The sequence below is a fragment of the Spermophilus citellus genome (genome assembly GCF_964194105.1).
Source record: "Spermophilus citellus genome assembly, chromosome: 9".
Taxonomy (NCBI): Eukaryota; Metazoa; Chordata; class Mammalia; order Rodentia; family Sciuridae; genus Spermophilus; species Spermophilus citellus.
The window spans coordinates 47,081,820-47,106,439 of NC_138191.1; the positions used below are offsets into that span (position 1 = coordinate 47,081,820).

The window sequence follows — 24,620 nt, forward strand, 5'->3', positions numbered from 1 at the left end:
GCTAGCTCTGAATGCTAAACTCCTCAGCAAAGATTCTTTCTGAAGTTTTCTGGAGATTTTGAGGCTGTGCACTATGAGGACAGGGGAAACACTGTTGCTTGAATGTGTCAAGAAGCTAGCTCAGAATGCAGAACTCTCTAAAACAAGCTTCTCTCCAGCTTCTTCCTCTTTCTTAGTTGTATCTTCTTTCTTCTACAGTGAAACACCTACCTCCCTATTTCCCGCACTATATTTGTACAATCAAGTTTCACTGTGTGCAACAAATATGCTACTCTTAGCATTGTCATTCCACTGTCCACTGTCAATTGGTTGTACACTGAAGCTCTTGCAGGCTCTGACATTCCATGTAGGGCTAATGATACCCTCTTGGTGAATTTCATTCTATGCCACTGTCCCTCCCTTCACAGAGAACTATCTTGTTCAGATTTAACTAATGACAGTTGAATTAAATTATATGAAAACTTACAAATGCATAAAATTAGAATACAAAAACAAATGAGGGAAAACAAAACAATATGAACACAATAAAAGTAAAAGCAAAAACAAACAAGCAAACAAAAATATTCCAGGATTTCTTCTTCCTTGTTGAGATAATTAAAATGGAGACTCTTCTTTCCAGCTTTCCAGGAGTTTTAATTTTGCTATCCACCAGGTATTCGGCCTGGTGGTGGTGTTTGTGGGACTGAGCTTCTCTGATGATGGTTCTTTCTTAGCTCAAAGAGGCCAAACCAGTTAAGGCAGTCCATGGACTGAGTTCTGTCCTCCTTGCCCAATGTTAAGTGTTAAGGCAAAGTTGTGCACAGAAGGACTAGATTCAATCCTGATTCTTCCAGTTTTTGTACCTAAGTACAGGGGTGCAGCTACAGTAGGCACCACCTGATAACCTCTTCCACTAAACCTGTGGATTCATTCTGATTGTGCACCCTTGTTCCCAACGCCCTCAGTCAGTGTACTTGGGGGTGTGGCATATACTCTGAATTAATGCTCATGAGTGTGGAGGAGGCAACCAAGTTCATGGTGGGATCTGTGCAAGCATTAAACCTTCTGCCCATCCAAGAAGTGGTACTCTCAGACCCAGCCCTCCCACAAATCCACATACACCTGGTCCTGTTCCCTGTCACAAAGTTCAAACCACCAATTCTAAATGGAAGTACTCTCTACTTCCCTCTGCCTGGTTCAACATTCCATCTACAAACTACAGCTGTCAGCAGATCTGTGTTAAACTCAATTTTCTGGGTTCAAATTGACTCTTGGGGTGAGCACCTACTGTGCCAGAAAAAGAAGTAGCTGGTGAGTCTAGAAGACACAAAAGGTGCAAGGGTTCCTGATCTCCTGTGCAGGAAGTTTGAACAACAGGCCTATTCTTATGATGACTCCCCATTAAGACATCATCTGAATTTACCAGGATGTATGAGGAACCTCTTCTCTCTCATTGACTGGCTCCTCTTCTCTCACATTGATTGGCTATGCAAAGACCAGATCCCTTATTTGCTCAGACTGTGTATTTGTTTATAGAGGAGTTTGCATTGCTAGAAAAAAACTGGAGCTTTCTCTTTCAGTCAAATGAGGGGTGCTTCCTCTTCTCCACCAAGTCATAGTGTATTCAGCACTAGTGTGCTCTATTATTATTCTAAATGTCAATATTTCTGTTACAGACTCTCTCAAGCTGCACTCTGTGGTTGCCCTGTGGCCTTTACCTATCATGAAGATATTCACATATTGATTTTATTTAATATCCTGGAGCAACATGTAAATGTTGAGTGCCTCTAATGTGATATCTTGGGTGTTTCAATTATTATGCAATAAATGAAGAAAGAAGGAAGTAGAGAAAGGAAGGGTAAAAAATAAAAAGAAGGAAAGAATAAATTGGTAAAGAATCAAGAAAATTCTTTATATCCATTTCAAAAATGCATTTACAGAGCATTATGTATTGAATGGTTTCTATTATGATCTTATTCTTTTAAAATTTAATTGAACACTTGTATTTTGGATAACAACAAAACATATAAATGGAAAACGTTAAAATTATTAAGTTATGGAGCACAAATACACACATATATGTAAACTTTAAAATTCTTTCATTTTAAATTGGTACTCACTAAAATGCTTTTTATAAAATATTATAACTATAGAAAATATGCTGTTTTTCTTCTCTTGCAAAAAATAATTTCAAAGAAAACATTTAAGAATACAGAAAAAGATTGGGAGAAATGTAATACTTCAATTATTTTTTGTACTTTGGCATATTTAGAAAGCCATTTTAACAAAAGTGGTAATTTTTCATCATTTTCTAACCACAACAGTATACCAAAGAGGCTATCTGCATACTGACAATTACATTTGATCCTCTGGATCTTCCTCATAAAAAAACACAGCACATTTTAAACCAAACGATTGTTGGTTTGTCCTCTGAAGAAACCTATACTGAGCTGTTACCATGTCTGAGAAAACTTATCTAGACCTTGTGACGCTTATAAAAGTGCTTAAGACATATTTTGTGATCTATAGGGATTTACAGTCTAGAAAAAGAAATCATTGTGATGGGGGCAGAGTACGCTCTGTGGTGTGGGTGGCATGTGCTTTGGGAAGAAAGAGGGGAGAAAGACCTTCAGTGATGTTATATGTGGGAAGTCTCTCTAACAATGGTGGGATTAAAAACTCATCTAAACTTTTTTTAAAATTTTGTAACCAATAAATGTTATAGAAACATATTTTAGAAATGGGAAAATTAAAGTAGAAAGATTATTCGATATGTGTACTTATGTTTATAATAATGTTATAAAATTTTTTAAATGTTTTATATATATATATATATATATATATATATATATGGTTAATTTATACTAATAGTCCTGATATTCCTCATTAAATTTTGATAATTTTTCCTGCTGAAACTACTTTACTTCAGTTGGTTGGTAGTTGGCCATAAACAGAGAAGGATCCACTGAGAAAAATACTCCTTCCCTATGCATCCAGGAGAATGATGCCTGGATGAATCATTTCTACTGTATGACCTGTGAAAATATACAGAATTATAAACAAACGTGTATCCCATGCACAAGGCTGGCTGCATGCAGTGATGGCCTATGAATCTTCACAAGACTTGTACTGAGAAAGGCCCCATGAATGACTTAAAATTTGAGCCAGGATACACAGCTGATTCTTTCTGTATGTCTACTAAAGGTTTAGTCACCCTATACTGGTTATTCTTTTGAATTGATAAAATGATAATATAAAAATTTCATTTTGTCCTCACATTCTTATCCTTTCTCCCTCTCCCTTCTTTCTTTGCTCTCTTTCTCCCTTCCTCTCACTTATTTCTCTATTTCCTTTCATATCTATCTATCCATCCATTAATCATTTTACATATACCTATCTGCCTAATTGTGTCCCCTGCTATCCAGCTAACTTGTACATTTCTCCAAACAAGGTTGATGGCTTATACGAGATGATCATCTTTAATAAAATGAAAATAGATGCACTAAAAGGTGTGTTAATGGAAAGTTTTTTATGCACAAGACAATTCATATAACAAAAATTTAGGCAGAATATTTAATCTTCATTTCAGCAGGCCAATTGTACATCTCAGGAAAATGACTGCTGTTATTAGATATTCACAGAACACTCTTGAGATTAACTCAGTAACAAGTAAATTAAAATGAAACCAGCCCTCTTTAGTATATTTAATTACTAACCAACCAGCATGATTATTATGGTTTTATGATCTTCTGAATTTTTTTGATAATAAAAAAGGGTTTATGATGTGATCAAAAGTTATTTTGACATCTGTTTATGGCAAATGACACATTAATCTTTTTCTTATGCCACAATTACTAATTTTTATTGTTACACTGTTTTCATCTCTTGTCATTCTTTTAATGTGCTTCAGTTATAACCATCACCAACTTTTATATCAAACGCCAAAATAATTTCCATATTGGGTCTTTTTCTCTCATTAAGTTATGAACTAATTCTAATTTTTTAGTCAATATTCCAATAATGAGCTTTCAGGGTCATGGCTTACACCAATATATGCTTTTGTGTGTGTAGGCATGTGTGTACACACCATATTTTTGCTGGTAGGAAAGACAGATAAAATAAATGATCTGATAGAAGAAAAAATAATAGAAGGAAGGGAATATGCAAAAAGAAAGGAAGAAAGAATAGAGGAAATTATTAATTAATTTTTTATTAATTATACTATTAATTTTATTAATACTATTTTTTATTACTAAATTACCCATTATGAATATCATTTATATTGAGATAACATTAATATACTATAAGAAATCCAACATTTATTATTATGATTTGGGCAATGATTTCTATAGCATACCATTTGAGACAATACAATCTTATAATTTTTATAGACAGATATTATAAATAATTTCCCAAATGTTAGAAGTAATGTTATTATTGTCTATTTTAAAAAAATAAATAAAAATTTAATGCTTTATTTTTTCCATAATGCATACAGTTGAATTTAGTAATAAATTATTTTAGAGTTATATCAAGCTATACTGATCTCATAGATTTTCACATTGATAAAAATGCTATTGTTGATGTCCTCAATATTAGAAATTGAAAAAACTTGACAAAGTCTATTTCTAAAGTAATCTTAATTTACAAAAATGGACTTGAAAATCTAGTTTTGGGTTACTCCCTTTTTCCATTTTAATTAGCCCAAATTATTTTCTGCTTCAGCTTTAGTGGGTCTTTTGATAATATTTGTCCCACATATAAAAGAGAACTTAATTCTTATTATCATAAAGCAGCATATAAAATATAGAACTCATCTTAAACTCAAAAGTGACTCCAAATCCTATGTTCTTTGGTTTGATTAGGAACCATCATATTTAATTTACTTCACTATTATTTTTAAAGTTAAATTTCTGCTAAAATAAATTCATTTATTAGAAAGTTATGAAATCTCAATTTTAAATTGAAAAAATATAGTTGAAAGTTTGATGACTACTTACATGTATATGAGTCAATACATACTAGGTGGGTTTTGGATTATTTTTTAGCTATTCATATGTTTGAAATTGTTAATGATATACAAACTGAATTTTGTATATAATATATAATGTTTCCCAACTCAATAAAAAGATGGGTATTTGATGTTTTCATTATCAATTATTCAGTAGTAAACAATTATTTTCTTTAAACAGTCATCTTCCCATACTGATTATGATGCTTTCAAGAGAAGGAAACTACATGGGAACTAATCTTTGGGCTAAGAAGTTAATCCAAGAAGTATAGATTAAAATCTTACCTGTTGCCTACCAACTGTAAGTCTTGGGTGAGTTAGCTCTCTGTTCTCCCTCCTTTTGGTACTTTTTTCATCCTTCCTGTATTGTATCCTTGACAGGTATTCACTGAACCTGTGAGGATGTGATCAAAAGTGATATGTACCATTTCCAGGATTCTGTAGTAAAAACTTTCTCCAGGCTTTTCTGCATAGACAGTTTTTGCTGAAGATGAGAAGACCTGGGTTCTTGATTACCTCTAAGACTAGAGCTTCCTACTGATCAAGAACTTTCACTTGGTACTTTAATTGAGAGGAAAATAAGCTACTATTATGTATGCCACCAATATTTTGAAATGTATGTTTTAGCAGTTACCTTACCCTCAGATAATAACTATCATCCTTCCTTCCTCCCTTCCCTTTCTTTTCTTTTCCCTTTTGTTCTTTCCTCATTGCTCTTTAGTTCATTTAGTAAATATTAATTCACCATCTCCTAAGTATAGTGAATGTAACTGTTAGTATAAAAGTGCTTCCTCTTGTTTTGAACCTCTGTTTGTTCTCTAAAATGAGCACACCAAAGAGAAGAAAATCTTGAGGCAGGAAGACTCATTAAAATACTGTTGAAAACAGCCTGAAGTGACATGAAGTAGGGATTTTTTAGGGACCTGGTTGACAGAGTAGAAGTTGGGAGAAATGAGGATAAAGTTACAGAAGGAACTCCAAAATTTCCAAAAATGGTTCCTGGAGAACTCATGGTGTTATTAGTAAGAAATACAGAACAAAAAGGCTTTGAGATGCTGTCTTTGACGTTTTCTGTTTGAAACTTTTTTTAAAACACACACTGAGAACTTCCATAATATGCTTTATATATTTGCAGACTTTACTGCATGCTGTTGTGACAATTCACTTTGAAGTCACTCTCAGTGGTATATGGGTTGATGAAAGAATGTCCTGTAATCTTGAAGCAGGTCTGGGACATGGTGAAGCATAGGAATCATGGGAAATAGGCCTGACCAGGTCTTCAAAAGGCCTTTTCTCTGTCTGTTAAAAAGTGCTCATTCTTCATTACCACCCTCATAGGAAAAAACTGTGATGCTCAGGAGTTTTATTTGGAGCAACATGAATGGTTTTACTTTCAATAGTCACAAGGCAAATGACAGGTTATATTTAATTTTTTATATCTTTATTTACATAGACTTTAGTGATATCCCTGCTTGCTGTATAATTTGATTTATTTTGGGACATCAGAAGGAATCCATTGAAGTTGCACATGGCAACTGCCTCCTTGCACAGCAAAGCAAGTAGCACAGACCAGAAGAGAATAAATAATATTCAGATTAAAAAATCACAGAGTGTTGTAAAAGGGATTTGTGGAACATTTAATGAAAATATACTTTATCCAAATGTAAAAATATTAGCTGAAGAATGAGCAAGTCAGTGTTTGAGGTTATGTTGCTCTCTAATTTACATTAAAGACCTAAAAATTGACTAATAAATTTAAATTTCTGAAGCCATCACATGATAGCTACAGAAATGTATGAATCTTAGGTAAATCATGTACAGATTATTATAAACTATAACCCCAGATTTAGGAAGTAGAATATGATTGACTTCAAATTATTGTGCTATCTCTGTACCATGTTTATGCTCATGTAAAAAATGAAGAAAATAATAACAATGATAATGCCTGTTAATAAAACTGTTAAGGCATAGATTATATATGTTTGATTCTATTCCTGTTAATAAACCTTTTTGGATGTGTGACCATGAGGAAATTACTTAAATTGTGTTCCAGTTTTCTCAACTACAAAATGAAAGTAATAGTAAGAGTGCCTACTTCATAGAGTTGTTGGGAAGCCTAATGTTTTAGAACATGTAGAAAGCTCTTAGATTAAGACTGAACACAGGGGCTGGGATTACGGCTCAGCAGTAGAGTTGTCCCCTAGCATATGTGAAGCTATGGATTCAATCCTCAGACCCACGTAAAAATAAATAAATAAAATAAAGATATTGTGTCCAACTATAACTAAAAAATGTTTTAAAAAAACTTTAAAAAAAGAGTGAATATATAGCAAATGCTGTGTATGTATACTGTTATTGACTATCTGTTGATTCTGTTTTGTGTTGGAATTTTTTACAATAATAAATGCAAAAACCTTGAATGATTCCTATAATATCCTAAGTACTCAATGATTAACAAAAAAGGTTATTTAAAATAAAATAATTAGCTATTTGTTTAATCAATAATAACAATAACTTTTCCTTAATAAATTATTTAATGCTTTTATTTCTATTTTTAAACAACTAAAAGTCATTTAAATCCTTTATTGTTTGCATAGACAATATTCTTCAGCTTTGAGATTGGCTAAAATCTGATTTTTGCTGTTTTCCCAAAAAGATAATAACCAAAAAGGAACCTATGATTAGTGATATGTGATAAAATTCAGGGATATTATATATATCACCTCTATGGCTTTTATGTGCTTATACATGCACATTTAAAAAACAAAAGTTAAAATATTTTCTCTATAGTGCTGATGAAAAAAATCTTTTAAATATTCAAATGAAACCACTTAGATCCTCAGTGTTATTCCATTTATCTGACTAAGGCACATGTAATGCCAATACGAGTTGTAGTAATAGTAGAGTAGTGTTACATAATTTAAGCCAATGACAAAAATGAGGGCTCAATGGTAGTGTGTGTTTAGCCTACACAGACCCTATGTTCACTACCCCACCCTCTCCTTGAAAGGATGAGGGCAAACTAATGATACTTCCTTTAAAAATAGATGAGGATTGCGTGTCAAATTCAAATTTAAATTAATACAGCTGCAAATGGGGTAGTATGTGTCTAAATGCTTTGTTAGTTCATGAAAGGGATACAAAATGAGTAACATTCTAGTTTTAAGCAATTTAGAATGAGATAAATGTATACAGGAATAAAAAATTAGTTCAAATAAATGCAGTAACAGAGGTAAAAAGTTCAAGGGTGATCACAACAGGAAATATTTGAGGGACTGCCAGAATTTTGACGGATGAAGATGGAAAAGCAACGATTTTATGCCTGTTAAATGATGGCATCTTTGAGAACAATAAAAGGCCTATGGGCTTAGATATTAGGCAGATGTGGAAGGAAACAAATCGAGACAGACTTTAAGGTCTTAGATTTGTTTTTAATTTTGTGGGTATTTTTTTCATTCTTTAAAACTTTTTTAGAATCCTAATTATTTTACTCAAAAGCCTTAAAATTGCTTCTTCATTCTTATGTTAAAATACATTTTTATGTTAATTAAAGTAGCATACTTATGTAGTTTAAGGTAAGTCAAAGTGTAACTAATGGCTTACAATGAAAATTGTAGTACTTTGCTCCATCCACTGTCCAACCCCAACTCTCACTCCATAAAAGTTACATTTAACTTCAGCTATTAAGTGTAATCTCCACCTCATGATTTTAAAGGAATATATTTTGCTATTTATTACTTTTTAAATTATTGAGTATATCTACAGATTTTCTGTTGTGAATATGAGTATTTAACCCTTATATATTCTGATAATCTTTGCAAAACACATGCTCTATATTTGTCTCTCTCTGATGCCCGCGCGTGCACACACACACACACACACACACACACTTTTTCTTCACTGTCCTTCTAATATAACTTATGAAAAGTTTTGTTTAAATGTCTACTCAGTGTTCTCATGACTATGAAAATGTAAATATTATTTAATCTGAACCACATGTGAAAAATAGTGATATTTTCATTGAATAGTTTTTACTTTTCCTACCTTAGTAATTATGTAATTATTTCATTTGTTTAGATTTCTTTGTACAATGAATTTTCCTCCAACTTTGAAAGATATATAAAATTCATGACCAAATGTACAAACACATCAAATAATCTTCCAGTACATCTATCTATCTGTCTGCCTGTCTGTGTATCTTTGTATCTATCTATCTATCTATCTATCTATCTATCTATCTATCTATCTATTTTTCTTTTCCTTCAATCTGCAATGTCATCAGCCCTAGAGACCTCTCACCCCCAACGCATATTCTGCCTGGATGGATCATTCTCTCTGACTGCTAAACTGTAGTCCCATCATCGTCATTCCGAGAAGCCTGTATACTTTTGTCTCTAATGATAAAGCCCTATTTCCTTGATGACTTTGTTATTGTCTGTTTTCCATTATCCCACTTGCTTTCATTAAAAGTGACTTCTTATTTCTTCATAGTAATTTCAGTGGGTTTTGGTTAGAAAGACAGATTAAATTTCTGCGTTCCATCCATGTTCAAATGAAAGTCCCTCATATCTGTAATAAACAGTATTCTAGTTTAAGAGAAAGAAGATAACATTAGGCTTAAACTTTATCAAATAATTGCCTCTATGTCTTCAGGGGTATTTATATTAGTACTATGTCTTTTTACTTGTCTTCCAAATTTGGATACTGGCTAATTCCTCTCCTGATTCCTTGCATCCCTAAATCTAACTGCTACCCTATTATCTTTCCTTCACAGTAATGCTTATTAGAATTTTGTTTATATTTTCTGTCTCTGTCTCCTCAATTTTCATTAAATTCATGGCAATCAAGATTTTAGCTCCATAAATCTGAATCTCCCTGAAATGGTTTTTGTTAAGATTGTTCATGTTTCATTTAAAATCTTTTTTTTTAATCCTTGAGTTTAATGCTAGACCTTATAATAGAAGGTAGATTTGTATATTACCTTTTTTCAGTTTTTGGTGATAATAAAAAATAGTGAAACAAAAAATAAGAGAATATTGATAAAGATTTCATGTGTACTGATTTATATTAGTAAGGTTATAAATTCATGTGAGTATTCAACACATTTTTTTTTCAGTTGCTATGTAGCTTGGACAAGTTCACAAAAACACCTTTTGACTCATTAACTGATAATTTCATATACATTTCCAGAAATATCTTTTATACTAAGAGAGGATTAGGAGCTCTGATATTGAATTCAATCTCCAGTGAGTTGAAAAAAACAACCCAACTGGATTTGAGTACTCCCAAAAGATTACAAGGAAATTAGCAAGTTTTTGGAGGACTCTATTTCAATCACTGCTGGGCTTTGCTATTTTTTTTTTTTTTGATATGGTTGAATTTGTGCCCCAAACATGCTCGTGTTGGAAGTATGGTCCTCAGTGAGGCAATGTTGGAAGGTAGTAGAACCTTTAAATGGTGAGACTTTATTCATGATAATCAAGTCATTGTGGTCACTGATATCAGAAGGGAATAATATTGATTTTGTGGAAGGAATTAATTATTTTGCCAAATGAATTAGTTGATTTTCAGAAAGTGACTTATTATAAGAGAGTAAGCCTGATCCCTGACCTCTCTAGCTTTCTACCTTGCCAAGTGATCCCTCTTGCATGCTCTTCTGCCATGATTTCATCTGTGGTAAGACCCTCACTAGGTGCCAATGCCATCACCATTTTCTTGAACCTCCAGTGCTGTGAACTAAATAAACATATTTTCTTTATACATAAACTGGTCTCAGGTATTTTATTATACTAATGAAAAACAGACAAAGACAAGGTTCATTTAATCAACCCCAACAGTTCAAAAATTTCTACAACTTAAAATAATGTTTTGTTGATATTTTTATTATTGTTGTTACTTAGTGAGAGAAATACTTTAGTTGGTGAAAAGACAGAATTATAATTGCCCCAATGCTGGTTTTTCTTTCTGTAGAATAAGTCAGAAACGACTGATCATATTCTGTCACCACATACACTTGTGGTGGATGGAATATATGATGGATTTTACTGCATTTTTACAATAATAGGTTTTAATTAAATTTCCAGAGGATATGTATACATCAAATTTGGGGTATGTTCATGGCATTTACTTTTACAAGAAAAAATCTGTTGCCACTTATGAGCCATTATTGCTGTTATGAATATAAGCATTAAGTTTACTGCTTGTTTTGTAAGTTATTTGAAAATTGACATTAATTGTTCATAACTAAAAATCACTTCCCTCTTCTGTATAATCCTCAGGCATTTTTCATGGTCTAGTATATTTTTTCCATGTATAAATGGGGGCTTGCCTCTTCTAATTATTCTGCTGCTTAGGCTGAAGATTTGTACATTAAATTGTTAGTTACTAAATATTAAGTCTGGAACAAGATATGACACTTCAGATATAGAAAAGGTAAATTATGGCATATGGCACTATTATAAGGTGTGCTACTATTTTTGTAGTAACTTTACCCACTCTATAACCACAAATAAGTATTTGTCTAGTATGTGTGTAGTTTTAAGGAAATTATGTTGCAGCTTGTAATTACTTGCACTGAAATCCATCTGCTCAAACTTAGACCTTGCACTGCCTTAAATGCACTTGGGGACAGGAATGTATTTGATATGTTTTCTTAGCGCTGATTAAAGCCGTGGTATTTACCTTAGCCCCTTAAAAATAAATTTGCTTTACTGTGGGATCAATGAGTCTAGCTGTGTTTCCTTAAAAGTGACTTACAATGTGGTAATTTAGAGGAAGAGAGGAGAAAATGTCAGCAAGCTCTTGCGTTTACTCCAGATACTTCAATGTGTACAATGACTACACTACAAAACAACAACAAAGAGAAGTAGAAGGGCATTTTCGATGTAGAATTAATTTCCTGAATTGTAGAAAGGGCATTTTTTACCACTTATTTATTTGCATGAAACTGATATTTAAGAGTAAATTTACTGAACTTAAAATAACACTATTTAGACTCTCTATTTTTATACATACATCATTTTTCTCTTGTGTAATCTATGTGCATTTCTACTTCTGAGCCATTTGTTCTTTTACAGAGCATCCTTATACTTAGCTTGTTTTTCTCCATGGAAAGTTTTAATTTTTTTCTTTTAATTAAAATATTGTTTATCTCTCATATTTTATTCTGTCCCCCTAAAAATTCATTTTTCTCTTTCCAAGCATTTGTAATATTTGTCATGGTTGACCCCAGATAATTAAATGTGTGTCCTTGTCATATTTCTTTCTAGACTGTAAAATCTGTGAATTTCTTTCCCTCAAAAATCTTGCCTTACTTGTGTATTTGGATACTTGAAATGCTCATAGCAGATGCCTGACACCCTGTATGCAAGGCATGTTTATTAACTCACGGAGTCATGCTGTCCCTGCTCTGGGAATGCTTTTATCTTGCCTCTCTGCTTATCCAAATTTCCTATTCTTTGGGAGTCGGCTAAAGACCTTGCTCTTCCTTGTTGTCATTTCTGGTGAACTCTACCCTCTGTGGTGTCTTTTTTTCCTAATCTGACAGTGGTTTGCAACATGGAAGGATCTACTTTACAAGGAAAGTGGTTGGCACAGACTTGTTCCTGTAAATGCATCAGCTAGTGAGTGTCCTTTAAAGTCTGTGATGCATAGAGGTGGCATGCTTAAGAGTATTTGGTGGCTAAGTTGAAAAGTGAAAGGGAGCCCTGGGCTTCTGGCTGTCCAACAAGGTTTATGATAAGAGTTCTCCGTAACACTGGATGTACACCAAGATCTGTGGCCCTGGCTGCTCACCTAACAAAGTATGCTTAAAAGGGTCACCCTAAAAGATGAACCATTCTTTGTTATTAGCTAGAGTTTTAGTCTGATCTTTGGGAAGTCACTTTGACTTTCTGACCTCAAGTCTAAGTTAAAGTTACATGAGCATGTTTCTTGGGTCTTCACATTGAGCCCTGACTTGATTCTCATGTGTCTTTTACGGGCAAAGACACATCCTAAGAGAACTGAACTTATATGATACATCTTCATATTGTAATAATAATGTGAGAAAGTCTAAAGTTGTATTTACATTCAATGAGTGTTCATTATTTGGCAGATATTTCCATATATCTCTATCGCCCACAACAATGATAGATGGCTTTGGTACCCCTGTTTGATGAGAGGAGCTCTTATAGTATAAGTTACTTGCACAGACCCATTCAATAAAGGTGGCGTGGCAGAGACTTAAAGAACCCTTGTCCCTGGCCTCAGAAAATATTAGATAAAATTAGGGGTTTATCACCTGGGCCCCATTGCGCACACCTGTAATCCCACTGACTCAGGAGGCTGAGACAGAAGGATCACCAAGTTCAACAATGGCAAGGCGCTAAGCAACTCAATGAGACCCTGTCTCTAAATAAAACACAAAATAGGGGTGGGGATGTGATTCAGTGGTCAAATGCCCTTGAGTTCAATCCCTGATCCAGAAAAAAAAAAAGAAAGAAAAAAAGTTGGAAGTTTATCACTTACCAATTATGTGACCTTGGGAAATTTGCTTTAGTTACTTAAGACTTAATCTCCTCATGTGTAAAATAGGACAATAATATTATTCACCATGTGATACTACCACAATGACTAAATAAAACATTATAAAATGTTCAAAAATTAAATCACAGGTAAGATAATTTGGCTCCAAACCTATGCCTTATTCTGTATAGGCATTATCTAGAGCTATTTAATTCATTCAAAATATTTATTGTATATCTGCTCTAGATTCTTAGAATAAGTCAGTGAACAAAATAGGCAAGGACTCTTGCCCCTGCCCTGTGGAGCATCTGTTATAGCAGAAAAGACTCTCAGTCACTAAAATAAACAAATTATATAGCATTTCAAAATAAGGTGGCAGGTACTAGGCAAGAATAGACTATATGGAAGATAGATGTTTTAAATGGATGTTCAGGAGCAGGGTTTAGTTTGAAAATCATAACTGGGTAAAGACTTTGTGACAGTCAGGGAGGTAGGGAGCTTCCAAGTAGAGAGAAGAGCCAGCATAGAATTCCTAAGGTGGATCTTCACCTGGTATGTTCAAGCAGCAGCCAAGAGACCCTTGTGGGCAAGGAAAATACAGAACTTAGAGGTCATAGAGGGAGCTGATCCTGTGGAACGTTGTAAGCCCTCATGAAGACCTGTACTGAGTAGAGAAATGAAATATTATCTGATGTGCTTTAAAATTTGAACTCTTGCATGTGAGGCACTGAGTTTGAGTTGCAGTGGTGGTGGTGTGTGGGAGACCTGTCAAAAGGTAACTGTAGCTATTGTATTAGAGAAGGTACTGTCAGGGAATAGAGCAGATGTGAAATAGCCAGTTAGGAGGTGACTTCAATAACACATTTGAAGGATGTGGTAGCTCAGACCCGGGGCAGAGCAAGATAGTGGTAAGAGTGTGAAGCAATCAGTCTGTCGATTATTTGAAGGTAACCTACCAGAATTTCCTTTCAGATTGGATATGGGTATGAGAGAGCAAGTGAAGCTGAACATGGAACTAAGAATCCTGATATGGGAAAATGGACGGGTGAGTAGTCAGAAACTGAGATAGCAAGGATGACAATAGGGCAGTTTTATTGGGGGTTGGGACATTGAAGAAAAATCAGAAATTCTGATTTGCACATGTTGAGTATGAGACGTCAAAGGAACGTTTAAAAAGTTGTTGGTTTTTTATCTTGGCAGTTTCAGCCTACATATTTGCCAAGCTAGCAAACAGTGCCATTCCTTCATCTTAACATTAGCTTCTCAACTGTCATCTATTGTCTATTACCAGATTTCAAAGTCTATGATAAAGAGGCTTTGTAGTATATTTATTCTGAATTCCTTATAATGCTGAAAACATAATTTCAGTTTGTCAAAAATTTATTTCCTCATTGTTTCCAAATGCTTGTCTCCCTAAATAATTAAATATTGAGTGCTACTTTGCATTGATGACAAGGAAAGAAAAAAATGTATGGAGAAATAATCCAGCTGTATTTTTGCCATTCTTTTTTTGGCAACATATAACTGTATATGCATATAAATCACTTTTAGTACGAAATGTATATTAATATACATATAATTTTGATATTATATATATATAATTTTGGTATATTTGAAGGCAGAAAATTTTCTTTACACATATTTTTATTTATTAATCCATTCTAAGACACACATGCAAATGCATATTAGATTTCAAGCAAATATTTACTTAAGCAAGAAAATAAATGACTTAATGAGAAGAATACTAGTAGTTTATAAAATAAAAGAACAAATAAACCCTGAAAAGGATAAAAACCAGCCATTCTTGTCAAAAATATAGACTTTTATTTTAACTTTTTAAAGAAAGTATTAAGTGAACCATACCATGTGTTCTGGTGATGCCAGTTACTCAAGTATTCATCTTCCTGTTCTGGATTCTGGGGTTTCATTCCCTGAAATTTTAATGGAAAAGGCAGAGCACAAATGAAGACATGGCACTCTTTGGAATGCCAAAACTCCAAAGAGGGAATATACTATTACTCTTCCAGTAGTAATTTGTGGGTTTAAGAGAGAACACAATTCAAAAGAGAAACTTCGTATGGATTCAGAAGGAGATTGCAATATAAAATATACGTAATGATACAGTCTAGCACATGCACATGCCCACAGAGCAGTGACATGTACTTAGGAGGAGAAAAAATGGAAAGAAAATCATAACAGATGATCAACTTCAAAAAATGGTAAAATACATTTTTGCTCTACATAAATGATAAATTTTAGCTTTCCAATAGGCTCTTATTTCCTTTCTTTTATCTCATTTTCTTTCTGATTGGTTTCTGTTTTTAGGTAAGAAATGTTACCTTGTAAATAGTAGTCTCTTAATCCATGGTTTCATTTTCCACAATTTTACTTGCTCATCATCAACAAAGATCTGAAAATATTAAATGGAAAATTCTAGAAATAAACAATTCATAAGTTTTTAAATAAATTTTATTACAGCATATCATTTTAATTGCTCTATTTTATTATTAGTTATTGTTGTTACCAAAGGTATTTATATATTGGAATAAACAGCTGTCACATGTAGGATTTAGCACTATTCATATTTTCAGGCATCCACTGGGAGCTTGGATCACAGACTACCGTGTTGCTTTTATAAACCAAGCACAACTTTTTAAATTGTGAGATAAGAGTATCTACCTAATTTGTTTAAGCCCAAATGACATTTGTTTCCTCATATACCTCGGACTGCAAATTGGTGAAAGAAACTTGAGTTAGGGATTCTGAGGATGTCATCAGAAACCAGGATCACTACATTTTTGGCATTGCCTTTTTAAAATTCACCTTCATTCTTACCAGTCACATCATCCTAACCATTGGGAAGTCAATAAAAATCTTTATTTCTCTGTCAACTATTAGTCTTGTAATATTGCCTCCAACTGGGTCATTTGTGTTCCTGAATTAATTACTATGTCCAGAAAAATGCAATGCTTTCATTGGAAGCCTGTGGCCCATCCCTAGAGGTAGGGACAAGTCAGCTGAGGGTGAAGTAAAAACAGGTTGTCAAAGACAAAGATACATATGGTTTTCAGGTACGTGGTGGATGGAAGTAGAACAACAAATGCCAAGCTTGGGGAGTTTTAATGTGTGTGTGTGTGTGGGGGGGGGAACACATCATTCCTTCTCAAGAAATTTCAAAAAGTTCACTTCTTTGGACTTCCTTATTCTGGTTGTAGTGTGTACCATCATTCTTCCACAGCCAAAACCTCAAAATAGTTTTTACATATTATTTTCTCTTGGCTTAGTCATCAAGTTCTGTCAATTTATCTTCCATAATGTCTTTTGCATCTGTACTTTTCTTTCCATTTTCAGTGCCACTCCTCAAATTTGGACTATTATTAATTCTTGCCTAGATATTTGTGTTTGCTGCCTAACTGGTTTTCCAGCCTTCAGTTCTCTTCTTTTTTTTACTTATATACATTAAACTTTATTTCATTTTATGCTTCTCATTTATGTTTCTATGACTGCTCAAAATTTTTATTGGTTCTTCTTAGTTATGCATGACAGTAAAATCCATTTTGATAAAATTACACAATTATGAGATATATCTTATTCTAATTAGGACCCCATTCTAGTGGGTGGGTATGATGGTGGGGTTGACTTGTGTATTTTCCTACTCCTATCCCTCTCCCTTCCTTTTGTTCCCCTTTGTCTGATCTAATGAACTTGTCTTCTTCCTCTTCTCCACTTTATTGTGATTTACCTTCCACATATCTACCAAAACATTCGATGTTTCGTTTTTTTGAGATGGGCTTACTTCACTTAGTATAATAGTCTCCAAATCCATTCATTTACTGGCAAATGTCATAAATTCAGTCTTCTTTATGACTGAGTAATATATCCCATTGCCGAATGTTCCACAATTTCTGTTGATGGACATCTAGGTTGGTTCCATAACTAAGCTATTATGAATTGTGCTGCTATAAACCATAATTTCTAGAATCCAGGAATTTTAAAATTTTTTTATTTGTTCTTTTTAATTATTCATGAAAGTAGAATGTATTTTGACAGATCATACACACATGGGGTATAACTTTCCATTCTTGTGGTTGTACATGATGTGGTGTTGCTCTGATCATGTATTCTTATATGAACATAGAAAAGTTATGCCTGATTCATTCTACTGTCTTTTCCATTCCAATCTCCCTCTCCTTTCCTCCACTTTCTTCTGCCCAATTTGGTGAACCTCCACTCCTCCCTTTCCCCAACCAGTTGCAAGTGACTATCTGCATATCAGAGAGAACATTCAGCCTTTGGTTTGGGGGGATTGGCTTATTTCACTTAGCATAATAGACTTCAGTTCCATCCATTTTCCAGCAAATGCCATAATTTCATTCTTCTTTATGCCTGAGTAATAGTCTGTTGTGTATATACCATATTTTCTTTATCCATTCATCTGTTGAAGGGCACCTATGTTGGTTCCATAGCTTACCTATTGTGAATTTGAACTGCTATAAACATGGATGTGGCTACATTACTATTGTATGCAGATTTTAAATCCTTTGGATATGCTGAGGAATGTGATAATTGGGTCACATGGTGGTTCTATTCCAAGTTTTCTAACAAATCTCTATATTTCCATAGTGGATGCACCAATTTGCAGTCCAAATAGCAGCATATGAATGTACCGTTTCCCCTACATCCTTGCCAACATTTAATATTACTTGTTCAGAATCCAGGAAATTAAAAAAATTCAGCTTATCAAGTGTTAGCATTAAGTAAGTAAAAGTTGTTCAAAATTTTAAATAAAAGTTATAAGTAAAAGTTATTCAAAATTGAGCTGAAATTGTGAAATTCTTTCAACTTTCCATCTTTCAAATTCTATGAGTAAAAAAATTATCCTATTGAATTTTAGGTACATAGAGGGATTTTTTTAAATAGAAATCATATGGTACAAAATTATTTTTTAAGAAATACTAGTATGTATTAGATTGAAGGAAACAATGGGAACATAAAGTCTAGTTGCAAAATTACTATGATAAATAAGCATGATGTGATAGAATCTGGAACAAAGGGAACAGGGACTAGAAATTAAAAGCATGGTAGACCCAAAGGAAGAATTTTGTTTTATTTCACCATTTAATTATGAGGTCAATAAGAGCCTTCATCTTTCAGTATTGAATTGTACCCAATGATAAGTCCTAGCAAATCTTTGGTAAAATTTAAGAATGATGTTGAACTAAATTGTATGACTGGTGGTATTGGGAAAGGTTCAGCTTAAGTAATTGGTGAAGTATGAAAATTAAGAGTCCCAAAGTGTCTTTCCTTTGTCTGTTTAATTCCTTTGCCTGTTTGATTCCTCTTCCTCCTCCTCCTTCTTGATTTTCAAAAGAAAGGGATTGTTTAATATGACTTCCTGGTGGTTGATTTTTTTCAAGGAAGGTTCTGACAGCTGGTAAGCTGATTTCCTAGCAGTTTTTCTGACTGCTCAGATAATGTGCCTAACAGCATTTACCAAAATAATAGCAAGAAGACTTGCTATCTTCTTCTTTTCTAATGTTCTATTATTCAAGATTCACCTGTCTCCAGCCCATGTCCCCCAGGAACAGTGGGAATGGGGATCCCCTTGGTGGAACGTGCTGGCTCAGATAAAGCTAAGAGAAGTAAAATGTTGAAAAAACCCACAGAACACAGAAAGCAATTTTAAAAGCAGGGACAGGACAGGCAAGCTGATCTTTGTTTCTAGACTCTGGCAAAGTGGAGCCCACGCCTGCTTTATTTATATTGGGAAACATCAAAGAAATTCTATAGAATATTCTTCTCCAAAAAAAGTTATAGGTTGGCTGTTCAGTTCCTGACGGCTTATGCCCATCTTCAGAGCTACTATGAGGAACCTTCCTAGCAGAGCGAAGAGAAAGGTCATGTGCATTGGGCACTCTATTGTCGTGGGAGAGCCATGGTGAGTTCGAAATGCCAGGCCTATCTCCCTGGCTATAGGAATTCCTCTAAGATAGTTACCATGTGCCATAGTGAACAGATGTACTAACCACACCAATTCTAGAAGTGGCAAGTTCTTTTATCAAACATGGATAGAGTGCTTTCTTCCTTAAAATTTAAAATCAGAACCATTAAAAAAGAAGAGAGAAAGCTTGAGATGTGAATTGAGAGTTGACAGAGGCAATATCACTTTTTCACAAAAAAAGTGAATCTGGCACACAAAAATAGGTAGAGATGAGAGGAAAGGCAAAACTAGTTTTGGACCCCTGATTCCTCCCACCCATGAGGCAAAATGTTATCCCTAGCTAATACAGTGGTTTAAGTATATGACTCAATAATTCCCCTATATTTGTTTGAACTACCTCATGAAAGTTTTCTGTGATATTGGGTTACATCAGAACACTTCTTAGTAATAAAACAGACTATAAATGTAGTGCCCAATATCATTTAATTAGATATAAATGCTGGAATACATAATAGTTATCTGGTGTCTAAAATATATTTTTAAATACCTAGCAGTGATTATGTGTATAGAGTTGACACTATGCTCTACCCACATCCCCTCACATCGCTGTGCTAGTGCATGTACACAGACTCCTAATGGTCTTTCTCTCCCAATAATCCTCATGGTCTCGATGGAGGAGGACCCACAGGCCTTTAGAAGCGTTGCTGACTGTACCCCTGATAACCATAAGTGCCTGGGAATTGCTGCCCTTTGTAGCAGTCCTTTAAACAAACAGGCAGGTAGTAGATCTTAATGTTCCATCTTCTGACAAAGGACAGTTCTGAGATGATTAACCTATACTGCCTCCAGAGATCCCCCACAGGATTAAGCCAAAGATAACTTCCATAGGACTTGCTTTATATTCCTCTGTTACATGGTTTTCCTCTCTCGTTCTCCTAGGAATATGGAATCTATTAATATGAAATCTATGAATATATATATATATATATATGTAAATATATATGACATGTATATATAAAAACATATCTCTCTCTCTCTCTCTCTCTCTCTCTCTCTCTCTCTCTCTCTCTCACACACACACACACACACACACACAAAACAACACACTATCTTAACACACAGATTTCACAAGAGACTTCAGGTGAAGAACCTAAGAGCGTGATATCAAATGTAAGTAAAATTAAAATGTTTGGGAGAGAGACATGAAAAAGTGGTACTAAGATAAACACTATAACTGTGTTATGCCTCACCTGGAAATGAGAATTAATCAGAAAATGACCTAAAAATGTTATTCAGCTACAATTCCAGTGAATTGAAAGAGTACACCTTCTTTGCATTTGCCAAACATTACAGAGCAGAATTTTAAACTGGTGTGTATTTTGGCTCTCATTTTAGGGTTATAATTTATTCTTCTTGGTTTGTTTCCCAGTATTCACAGCAATGTCCAGCATACCTGACTGAAAGAGCATTATTGGCCAGAATCTTAAGGAGAAATATTTTCTGAAATCATTATAAAAAGGTTAGGATCATTTCCAAAAGTTTGGGATTAAGATTACCAAGCAGCTGATTTATTGGTTCTCTGAGAAGTGTTCAGCCTCTTCCTCCCAAAACAAATACACAGATAAAAACATCTTCTGTACTCACCAGCCACCACCTATGAGGCTGTTCTTTGGAAGCTTATTCGAGTTAGTAGAGAGTGAAAATGTGAAAAATGCACTGGTGTAAAATCACTAGTACTCTGAGACCAAAACCAGTCTAAGGTAGTAAAGGAAAGTAACTTATGACTCAGTAATTTATGCATTTAAGTGCTCCGTTTGCTTCAAAAATATTGCTGAAGCTGCATTCAAAATTTTTCTAATACACTTAAATAGAATTTACTAGGAAGAGAAATATTTACTCAGCATGATTTAATTATACTTGTATACTTTAATTTCCAAATAGCACATATTTTATAGAACAGATAGAACTTACAACAACTTAAATAAAATGTTTCATGCCCATATGCTTTTCCCCTATCAGTATATTTCTTATTTTCTGAAAAGAATTTCATACTGAACATAGGCTTAGGAGTGGTATGTTCTTACGTGTGCAGGGGGGTGGGGGTTGTTGCTAATTCTTTCTGTTCTTTTCATAACATTTCGATGTCTCTAGACCTGATATATTTGCATTTCTGTCCTGACAGTTGATAGAACAGTACTCTTTTAGACCAGTACTCTGCTCAAAAGGGCATTCTGGACAGTAGTCAGAGTAACACCTTAAAAAATAATAGCTTTCAAAGCTTGTTTTTCTTTCAGACTGTGAGCTACTTGATATTAGGAACCATGACTTATTCATCTCTATATTCCCTGGGTAGAATGTGGCCATATAGAAGATGCTCAATAAATATTTGTGGAGTGAATGAGTAAACACCCTATGGGTAGAAAGTTTCAAATAGTCTTTACCCCACAGCCCATAACTCTCTCAGGAGAGAGAAAGTCAAGTTAGGACAGTGGATTCTAAGACATCGGCTTTTGAATATTGGATTTGTATCTTTCTTGGGAATATTAGCAATGTATCTTAGAGGAAAACACAGGAAAAAATTGTGGCTTTTCCTCTCCATCTGTAGAGAACACTGTGTCCAGTTAAAAATGTAGCAAATAACTTTTTGAGATGCAACACTTATTCTATTTTTATTTCTTATATAATCTTGAAAATTAAAATCAATATTATTATTTATATTTTATTCTTCAAAAAGTTCATTTAATGTGTGAATGTTCATGTAATGTAGATTTAATAGGTAACTAAAGACTACACCTAACACATTTGTAGAATCAGTATAAAGTACCAGTGATATAAACTATAAAAAACACACATAAGAGTCATTGTTTGCATACAGTTTTAGATATCATTTATAAAGTATGTGCATTCAAAGGCTTTTTAACTGATCTAAACACTCATGTAAATAGTATGGGTATATTCTCCTCAAATTGGCGATAAGAAGGCAAGGTTCAGAGATTTGAAGTGACTATGCAAGGTAAAAGAAAATGAACTAAGAGAGTTTTAAACACAATCATAAGTTCTAACTTCCAGTCCTATATCTTCTTCAGTAACCTAACAAAGCTATTTGTTTCACATTTTTGGATTGGCTACAACAAAATATAAAACAATATTTTGCTCACTGCCAATTTCCCAATTAGATTTGTAAGAAATTATAATGTATAAGTATTAGAGTTTTACCCAGGTCTCAAAGGTCATATAGATCTCTTACAGAAATAGTTGCACTAAAAGTTGTACAGAAAAACAGTAATGTTAATGCATATAATAATAGCAATTGGTTTAATGAAGGAATTATTATGACAATTATGTAACATATCCTTTTGGTAAAATAATACCACAATCATAATTATCAAGTATGAAAATTTCTTTTAGATTAAAAGAAATATTCTATTCTTAATTTTTTTTTGTACTGGGGATTGGACCCAGACATGGGAATTCTATCACTGAGTCACATCCCCAGTTTTATTTATTTTTTGTTTTAAGACAGGATCTCACTAAGTTGCTGAAATTGGCTTCAAATCTGCAATCCTCCTTCCCCAGTCTCTAGAGTTATGGGGATTACATACGTATGCCTTCTCACTTGGCTGTTCTTCAGATTACTAATTCAGGCAAATAGAAGCCTATTCTAAATTGAGCCACTGAGGTTTTATCAAAATCTGTACTATTTTTCTTCCTATTTAAAAAAAATAATAACAAGAAATTAGAAAACATTTTTAAGTCTAACATCTAACACATTTTATTGCAAAGTTTCTCATTTCCAATCCTATCACTTCCCAAATGCATAGTTAGTCTTTGCTTCTTGATGCATTCTTAGCTGGTAGCATATTTCTTGACACATGACAGAGGCTCAGTAAGTATTTGTTGAACGAATTAAACTTAGTATGTCCTCTTCTTTTGTTATTCCTGAATTATACAAGAGCCATATTATATAACTATGTTACAATATATATATTGTAAATGCATTGCCTAGAAAGCTGACTTCAAATAAGAGGCAAAATCTGAGGCATATATTGTACCATTTTTCCATTGGTATTGAATTAACTGAATTATATCCAACAAAATTAACTTGGCATTCACTGTGTGTGTGGCTCTCTACCTGGTATTGGGTGGGCAGCGGAAAGAGGATGTAAAGCTAGAGAGGAATCCAACCAATTTTCAAGTCAAGTGTCACTGTCTTCTATCAGATGTTGTTCATCATTGAAATGACATTTACTCAGACTAATTGAAAGTTGTCTGTCAAATAATATTAAAAAGTAATGTACAAAATATATTAAGAAAAATTATAAAGTCAGCTAAAATTAAGTTTAGAAAATATCTTTCCATATAAAACTAAAATATTTGGAATATAAGTGTGAAATGTTTCAATTAAGTTACACCAATATCACAAATCACAACATTAACCCAATAAAATATATCTTTTGTCATTTTAAAGATCTTAAAAATGCCCAGAAAATTGTATATTTATACAAATATTAGTTCTTTGGCTTAGAAATATACAGAATGTTTGTACTTCTAGTTGGAAGTACAACTTATTTAATTAAATTCTTGCACCAATAAATCAAGAAGCTTTTTATAGACCTTAAACAGATTTGGAGTGTTTTACCAAGTTTTGGTGCTTCAAACCTTTCTAAAACTCTTCACATTGGCAATGGATGCCTTCCAAATTCTTTCAGGTTTAGTTTAATTTCAAGATATTTTCTTATTTTAATAGAAAAATAATGACAATTACAGGGTTATTATTTTTTTTCCACAAAGGGAGTTTAGGTATATTGATAAAATTAGATACATTGATTATACTTTTCAAATATAATAATGCTTATCAACCAACCTCTAAGCTTTTTATATGCCACCAATCCTATTTTCAAGAATTACTGAAATTGTTGAACTTAAGTGCTCATAAAATTTTTCCTTTGCTTTTTTGTCATTTCTATTTAACTTCAAAAAATGTCTCTTGTTGCTGTCCCTCTAAATTTCACTGTAGATCTTAGGGCAAAGTTCTCTAGGACGTGGGCTAATGCCATTTTGACAATTTTTCTATCTACTCATTGTTCAGTCTAAAGGTCTTACTGCTTTAACTCCCATTTTAAGATATAGCAACTTGTTCTCACACACATCCTTTTTATTATCCACATTTTTTGCCTAATTAGT

At 33.5% G+C, this 24,620-nt stretch overlaps 1 long non-coding RNA gene across 5 annotated transcripts in view; it reads left to right on the forward strand.

Moving 5' to 3' along the window:
* Positions 1-24,620, forward strand: part of LOC308655173 — a 256,086-nt gene that overhangs the window by 165,633 nt on the left and 65,833 nt on the right. For 3 of the 5 annotated variants that reach the window (XR_014023401.1, XR_014023402.1, XR_014023403.1), the window contains exon 4: positions 5,172-5,302. The exons of 1 other annotated variant lie outside the window; for it this stretch is intronic. This is a non-coding gene — a long non-coding RNA (uncharacterized lncRNA). Of the gene's footprint in view, positions 1-5,171; positions 5,303-5,371; positions 7,378-24,620 lie in introns of those variants that run through there. One more of the 5 variants, XR_014023400.1, reaches the window with a different exon arrangement.